A 7500-nucleotide genomic window follows, 5' to 3' on the forward strand; every position below is an offset into this window, starting at 1 on the left:
AATGAAGCACTTCGAAAAGCTTACAGCACCTGGTATTCCCAGGCGGTCTCCCGTCCAAGCACTAACCAGGCCCGACCCTGCTTTACTTCCGAGTTCAGATGAGATCGGGCATTTCCAGGGTGGTATGGCCGTAAGCGAAAGAGGCTGTCAAGCGTTGGCTATTTAAATCAGCTGCCAAATGAAGCACTTCGAAAAGCTTACAGCACCTGGTATTCCCAGGCGGTCTCCTGTCCAAGTACTAACCAGGCCCGACCCTGCTTTACTTCCAAGTTCAGATAAGATCGGGCATTTCCAGGGTGGTATGGCCGTAAGCGAAAGAGGCTGTCAAGCGTTGGCTATTTAAATCAGCTGCCAAATGAAGCACTTCGAAAAGCTTACAGCACCTGGCATTCCCAGGCGGTCTCCCATCCAAGTACTAACCAGGCCCGACCCTGCTTTACTTCCAAGTTCAGATAAGATCGGGCATTTCCAGGGTGGTATGGCCGTAAGCGAAAGAGGCTGTCAAGCGTTGGCTATTTAAATCAGCTGCCAAATGAAGCACTTCAAAAAGCTTACAGCTCCTGGCATTCCCAGGCGGTCTCCCATCCAAGTACTAACCAGGCCCGACCCTGCTTTACTTCCGAGTTCAGATGGGATCGGGCATTTCCAGGGTGGTATGGCCGTAAGCGAAAGAGGCTGTCAAGCGTTGGCTATTTAAATCAGCTGCCAAATGAAGCACTTCGAAAAGCTTACAGCACCTGGTATTCCCAGGCGGTCTCCCATCCAAGTACTAACCAGGCCCGACCCTGCTTTACTTCCGAGTTCAGATGAGATCGCGCATTTCCAGGGTGGTATGGCCGTAAGCGAAAGAGGCTGTCAAGCGTTGGCTATTTAAATCAGCTGCTAAATGAAGCACTTCGAAAAGCTTACAGCACCTGGTATTCCCAGGCGGTCTCCCATCCAAGTACTAACCAGGCCCGACCCTGCTTTACTTCCGAGTTCAGATGAGATCGGGCATTTCCAGGGTGGTATGGCCGTAAGCGAAAGAGGCTGTCAAGCGTTGGCTATTTAAATCAGCTGCCAAATGAAGCACTTCGAAAAGCTTACAGCACCTGGTATTCCCAGGCGGTCTCCCATCCAAGTACTAACCAGGCCCGACCCTGCTTTACTTCCGAGTTCAGATGAGATGAGGCATTTCCAGGGTGGTATGGCCGTAAGCGAAAGAGGCTGTCAAGCGTTGGCTATTTAAATCAGCTGCCAAATGAAGCACTTCGAAAAGCTTACAGCACCTGGTATTCCCAGGCGGTCTCCCATCCAAGTACTAACCAGGCCCGACCCTGCTTTACTTCCGAGTTCAGATGAGATCGGGCATTTACAGGGTGGTATGGCCGTAAGCGAAAGAGGCTGTCAAGCGTTGGCTATTTAAATCAGCTGCCAAATGAAGCACTTCGAAAAGCTTACAGCACCTGGTATTCCCAGGCGGTCTCCCATCCAAGTACTAACCAGGCCCGACCCTGCTTTACTTCCGAGTTCAGATGAGATCGGGCATTTCCAGGGTGGTATGGCCGTAAGCGAAAGAGGCTGTCAAGCGTTGGCTATTTAAATCAGCTGCCAAATGAAGCACTTCGAAAAGCTTACAGCACCTGGTATTCCCAGGCGGTCTACCATCCAAGTACTAACCAGGCCCAACCCTGCTTTACTTCCGAGTTCAGATGAGATCGCGCATTTCCAGGGTGGCATGGCCGTAAGCGAAAGAGGATGTCAAGCGTTGGCTATTTAAATCAGCTGCCAAATGAAGCACTTCGAAAAGCTTACAGCACCTGGTATTCCCAGGCGGTCTCCCATCCAAGTACTAACCAGGCCCGAGCCTGCTTTACTTCCGAGTTCAGATGAGATCGGGCATTTCCAGGGTGGTATGGCCGTAAGCGAAAGAGGCTGTCAAGCGTTGGCTATTTAAATCAGCTGCCAAATGAAGCACTTCGAAAAGCTTACAGCACCTGGTATTCCCAGGCGGTCTCCTATCCAAGTACTAACCAGGCCCGACCCTGCTTTACTTCCGAGTTCAGATGAGATCGCGCATTTCCAGGGTGGTATGGCCGTAAGCGAAAGAGGCTGTCAAGCGTTGGCTATTTAAATCAGCTTCTAAATGAAGCACTTCGAAAAGCTTACAGCACCTGGTATTCCCAGGCGGTCTCCCATCCAAGTACTAACCAGGCCCGACCCTGCTTTACTTCCGAGTTCAGATGAGATCGCGCATTTCCAGGGTGGTATGGCCGTAAGCGAAAGAGGCTGTCAAGCGTTGGCTATTTAAATCAGCTGCCAAATGAAGCACTTCGAAAAGCTTACAGCACCTGGTATTCCCAGGCGGTCTCCCATCCAAGTACTAACCAGGCCCGACCCTGCTTTACTTCCGAGTTCAGATGAGATCAGGCTCTTCTCCTTTAAAATAGCAGTACAGTCTTTCTATGTATCTTTCCATTTTTCGTTTTAGTACATTCCACACATTTAAAACAACTTTTTCCTGTTTTGCTACATTTCTTCTTTCCCACACACATTTTTTAATCATCATTATAAGAAGATTTACAAACTTTTTGTTTTTGTTTTGCATATTCCATCCGAACATCACCAGAGTATTCCATTCCAATTGTTCTTCATCCCAATCTTTCAATAAATCTTTTAGCATTTTTTGGCATTTCTTGTAAAAACATTCTAATTCTTTACAGTATAAAAACAGGTGTAAAATTCCTTCATCTTCTTGAAAACAAACCTTACATGTTGCATTTTGTTCTATATGTATCTTTGTTAAAATGCACTCAGTAAAAATTGCCTTGTGTCTTATAAAATATTCAAAACATTCCAATCTTGTTTCTATTATTTTTCCTCTCATGTTTTTCCATATATTTTCCTTTTTCACACTATTCAATCTTTGTACCCAAAAGTTATTTGCTATTGGTTCTTGAAATACACTATCTCTAAAATACACATAAAAGTCTTTCAGTAAACAATCTTTAAAATTACAAAGCTTTCCTTTTAAACAGACATGTATGACTTTTTCATTCCCACATTCTTCCATATTTTCTATTCTTGTAATCCATTCTTTTGGTATGGCACCTTTGACCGTTTCAAGTTTATTTTCTATTTCCTTTACACTGTATTCCTCTTTAGCTTCTTCCATTAAGTCTACTATATATTGCTTAGGTAAAAATCCCTTTTTGAATTCATAAAGAACATCCCTTATTCTTAAAATCCCCACATCCATCCATTTTTTAAAAAATAGTTCCTTCCCTTCTTTTAAAATACTTTTATTTAAAAACAAAGGTTGATTTAATAAGTTTTCTCTACCCTTTACTTGGTAAAATACTCCGTCTAAAAATTTCCCCCATGCACTTAAAATTTCTTGATAAAACCCTGGTAACTTTTCCGTCATCCAGTTTTTAGTTTTTAACCAAAGAATGTCTTCTCCTAAGTTAAAATTGCCAACTTTGTTTAAAAAATATTTCATAACCTTTTTCCATTCTGTTGAGTTCTCCTCTTGTAAAAGCTTTTTAACTATTTTCACTCTAAGACAATTCTTCCTTTGTTTAATATCCATCAATCCTATCCCTCCTTCTTCTGTTGCTCCTATTATTGTATTGTGCGCAATTCTTGGGGGTTTCCCCTCCCATAAAAAATCTTGAACACACTTTTTCAATCTCGCTTCTATCCAACATGGCATTTCTGTTACATATAATTTATACCATAGCTTTGATGTCATTAAAACATTTAAAATTAAGGCTTTCCCCTTTAAGCAAAGTTCTCTCATCCTCCAGAAATTTAATCTTGATTCTATTCCTCTTATTAGATCATCCCACATCTTTTCTGTTGCTTTTCTTTCATTTTTACCAATTAAAATTCCTAAAATTTTCAGCTCTTCTACTTCTCTAAATTGAAAACAATCTGTTAAAATATCTGCTTTACCAAACCTCATATATTGTGTTTTATTTTCATTTATTTTGCTTCCTGTTCCCTTACAAAACTCCTGTACTTTTTTCATGGCTTCTTTTACACTCTTTTTCTCCTTCACTATTATTGTTGTATCATCAGCATACTGGTATATTTTTCCTTCATCCTCCTCTTCTTCTATTTTTATTCCTTTAATTTTAGTTTCTTGTTTTATTGCTAACCCTAATGGTTCTGCGATTAGGGAATATAATAGTGCTGAAAGAGGACATCCTTGTCTAATTGATCTTGTAATTTTAAAACAATCTGTTAAAAAACCATTACATTTTACTTTTGTAAAAGCCCCTTTATATAAAATTTTAATCCAATTAATAAAATTCTCTCCAAATCCAAATGTTTTGAGTACATCAAATAAATAAGTATGTTCTACTCTGTCAAAAGCCTTTTCAAAATCTACACTAATTAAAAAACCATTCATCTTCTTTTCTTGCAAATAATCTATTGTGCTTTTAATACTCATTGTTACATCTGCTATATCTCTCCCTTTTATTGCATATGCTTGGTTTGATTTAATTAATTTAGGCATTACTTCCTTTAATCTATTCGCTAAAACTTTTGCTAAAATCTTTAAATCTGTATTCAACATTGTTATTGGTCTATAATTTTGTAATTCAGTTTTTGCTCCTTTTCTTTTATATATTAACTTCATTAATCCCATCCCCATTCTTTCATTCATCTCTTTACATTTAAAAATGTCTTTAAAAACTTCTTTAAGTATTCCTTTTAAAATATCTTTAAAAACAATATAAAATTCATTTCCTATTCCATCTATACCTGGACTTTTCTTTTTATTTAGTTGATTTATTGCAATTTCAATCTCTTCTTCTTCTATTTCTCTGTCACATTCTTTGTTGTCATCTTTTTCTAGTTTTACTTTTATATAATTTAGAATCTTCCTTTCTTTTTCTTCATCAATACCTTTTGCTTTAAATAGATCTTCATAAAAATGCTTGATTTCTTCTAGTATTTCTATGTTTCCTTTCGCAATTTTTCCATTCCTCCCTTTAATTTCCTTTAGTATTCCTGCTTTACCTCTTTGCTTCTCTAAATCAAAAAAGAATTTCGTGCATTTTTCCCCTTCTACTGTGTATTTAGATCTGCTCCTCAACATTGCCCCCTTATATTTGTCTTCTTCTAAATCTCGTAATTTTTGCTCTATTTCTTTGATTTTTTCAATATCTTTATTTTCCTTGTTTAATTCTTTTTCTAAGGATCTTTTAACTTCTTTTTCTGTATACTTTTTACATCTTTGTAGTACTGCGCAATATTTGATTGTGTATTTCCTGATTTGATATTTTGTGTTTTCCCACCATATCCTTTTATCTTCATCATACATTCTATTTTCTTTTTCATTCTCTATTATTTCTTTGACTTTTTGAACATAATCTTGATTTTTTAAAATGGTTGTGTTTAAAATCCAAGTCCCTGGTCCTTTTTGTATGTTTTCTATATTCACTTTAAAATGCAAGAGCTTATGATCACTAAAACTGTTCTCTTCATACTGTATGTTTTCTATAAAATTTTCAATATTTCTAGTACATAAAATAAAATCTATTCTCGTTTGACATATAAAATTCCCCACTATTTGTCTCCTTGAAAACTCTCTTTTTTCTCTATTCCTTTCCCTCCATATATCTACTAAACTATTTTCCTTTATTAACTCATTTAGTTGCTTTCTTCCTATATCCGATTTAAAAACCATTCCATCAGCCATATCTTGTTTTCTAAAAACAGTATTAAAATCTCCCATCATTATTATTTCTTTAAAACCTTTTAATACTTTATTTAAAACCTCAAAATATTCTTTTTTGTCTTTATCTTCTGTTGGTGCATGTATATTTGCTATTATTAATTCATGTCCTTCATAGTTCACCTCTATTACTAAACATTTTCCATAATTATCCCTATACACAATTCTTTTAAAGTTTAAAACATCTTTCCTTATTAAAAAAGCAACACCTCTTCCAGATTTACCATCACCATTATTATATATTATATCCCCTTGCCACAACTTTTTAAAATCATTCATTGCATGTTCTTTCCAGTTTGTTTCCTGTAAACCTATCACTTCCTTGTTTTTACATTTCTCTCTTATTTTCTCAAATTTATCTTTTCCCATCAGTCCCCTTGCATTAAAAGACACACAGTTTAAAACCATTAAAATAAATAAAAATGAAATTAAAAACCTACACATCCTCATTGTCCTTCATCTCCTTCCAACGCTCTCAACCAACAACTCCTTCCGTTAAAAGAGACAAAGATTAAAAGCATTTTAAAATAGATAAAATATTTTAAAAACATCATTTTTCTTCATCTTCTTCCAGTCCCCTTAACACTTCATACCTATTTACATATTTAGCTCTGTTCTTTGTTAAAACTTTTTTCTTTGCCATGTCCAAGTTTGGTTTTACCTTAAAAGTTCTTCTTCTTAAAAATCCTCTTTCCACTTTGTTCTTATCCACATTTTCCATCCTTGTTTCTTCATCATTTGCCATTCCTTCAGCTTGACCAGTCTTTCTTAGTTCCTCTTTTTCCACCGTGCTTAAAAAAGTTTTAAAACTGTCCGATATTTCCATTTGTGACCACTGTCCATCCTGTCCTGATAACTGTACTTCATTCTCTTCATTTTCGTTTTCTCCTTCCTTTTTTTCATTGTTATTCATTTCCTCCTCCATTGTCCTTTCTATTGCTTCATTATCTTCTTCCCTTTTGTTGTTTTCTTCATGCACCTGCCGGTCCCGATCTTCTCCTCCTCCTTCCTCTCCTTCCATCCAGCATTCACACTTGTTTAAAAAATTTTTACATTCCGGGCACCTGACAGTGATACAGTGTCTTGCAAAATGCCCCCTTTCCTCGCATTTGTAGCACTTGAATTCTGGACAGTCTTTCAGCATGTGTTCCGGGCTCATGCACAGCCTACAGGTCTTCACCTGATGGCTGTGCATCACCCTGAAGTACTGCGTTCCTTCTGCTGTCTCCATTTTTGTGCTGTATGGCAAGGATGCCACCTCTTTAGGGAACCTCACTTTAAGGAACCTTGTTCCGTCTTCTATGTCGGTACCCGGATAAAACCTTCGTTTAATTTTAGATATGGGACAAACTCCCCAAGTATCTAATTTTTCCAGAATTTCCTTATCTTCCAGATAGACCGGCAGGTGCATGAAGGAAACAACAAAATCCCTATTATGAAGCTTTTTAATTTCACAGTTCACCCCATTTATCATCAGTTTGTCAGTCAATTGTTCACATAATTCTTCTGTTTCCATTGTTAGTTCGTACTCCTTCCCTTGTCTTGGTCTTAAAGCCAGAATTTTTCCATGTCCACACTTTTCAATCACTGCTTTAATAATATCTTCTGCTCTCACTTCCTGTACATCTTCCACATTAATGATAACTGTTGCCTCCTTTAAATACTTTCTTCCACCTACTTGGCTTTTCCGTTGTCCAGCTCGTTGTCCATTTTCCAGTCCGTTGTCTTTAACCATTCTTGTCTCGTCATCCAGTCCAGTTTCATATTCCTTT

The 7500-nt window shown here is 37.5% G+C and overlaps 1 long non-coding RNA gene and 13 other non-coding genes across 14 annotated transcripts in view; all 14 read right to left on the reverse strand.

Annotated features, from left to right (window-relative positions):
• Nucleotides 1–7500, reverse strand: part of LOC148680292 (uncharacterized) — a 790608-nt gene that overhangs the window by 61137 nt on the left and 721971 nt on the right. The gene's annotated exons all lie outside the window — the stretch shown is intronic.
• On the reverse strand, nucleotides 18–136 carry LOC141383810 (5S ribosomal RNA). The gene has a single exon (XR_015489434.1). It is a non-coding gene; the product is annotated as a 5S ribosomal RNA (ribosomal RNA).
• On the reverse strand, nucleotides 195–313 carry LOC141383908 (5S ribosomal RNA). The gene has a single exon (XR_015489673.1). It is a non-coding gene; the product is annotated as a 5S ribosomal RNA (ribosomal RNA).
• LOC141383841 (5S ribosomal RNA) lies at nucleotides 372–490 on the reverse strand. The gene has a single exon (XR_015489564.1). It is a non-coding gene; the product is annotated as a 5S ribosomal RNA (ribosomal RNA).
• Nucleotides 549–667, reverse strand: LOC141383517 (5S ribosomal RNA). Its single transcript, XR_015488918.1, has one exon. It is a non-coding gene; the product is annotated as a 5S ribosomal RNA (ribosomal RNA).
• Nucleotides 726–844, reverse strand: LOC141383578 (5S ribosomal RNA). The gene has a single exon (XR_015489190.1). It is a non-coding gene; the product is annotated as a 5S ribosomal RNA (ribosomal RNA).
• On the reverse strand, nucleotides 903–1021 carry LOC141382374 (5S ribosomal RNA). The gene has a single exon (XR_015485386.1). It is a non-coding gene; the product is annotated as a 5S ribosomal RNA (ribosomal RNA).
• Nucleotides 1080–1198, reverse strand: LOC141383853 (5S ribosomal RNA). Its single transcript, XR_015489585.1, has one exon. It is a non-coding gene; the product is annotated as a 5S ribosomal RNA (ribosomal RNA).
• LOC141383144 (5S ribosomal RNA) lies at nucleotides 1257–1375 on the reverse strand. Its single transcript, XR_015488559.1, has one exon. It is a non-coding gene; the product is annotated as a 5S ribosomal RNA (ribosomal RNA).
• LOC141382385 (5S ribosomal RNA) lies at nucleotides 1434–1552 on the reverse strand. Its single transcript, XR_015485387.1, has one exon. It is a non-coding gene; the product is annotated as a 5S ribosomal RNA (ribosomal RNA).
• On the reverse strand, nucleotides 1611–1729 carry LOC141383823 (5S ribosomal RNA). The gene has a single exon (XR_015489535.1). It is a non-coding gene; the product is annotated as a 5S ribosomal RNA (ribosomal RNA).
• LOC141383663 (5S ribosomal RNA) lies at nucleotides 1788–1906 on the reverse strand. Its single transcript, XR_015489084.1, has one exon. It is a non-coding gene; the product is annotated as a 5S ribosomal RNA (ribosomal RNA).
• On the reverse strand, nucleotides 1965–2083 carry LOC141383807 (5S ribosomal RNA). Its single transcript, XR_015489557.1, has one exon. It is a non-coding gene; the product is annotated as a 5S ribosomal RNA (ribosomal RNA).
• Nucleotides 2142–2260, reverse strand: LOC141383579 (5S ribosomal RNA). The gene has a single exon (XR_015489191.1). It is a non-coding gene; the product is annotated as a 5S ribosomal RNA (ribosomal RNA).

The sequence above is a fragment of the Danio rerio genome, chromosome 4, assembly GCF_052040795.2.
Source record: "Danio rerio strain M-AB ecotype USA chromosome 4, GRCz13ab, whole genome shotgun sequence".
Taxonomy (NCBI): domain Eukaryota; kingdom Metazoa; phylum Chordata; class Actinopteri; order Cypriniformes; family Danionidae; genus Danio; species Danio rerio.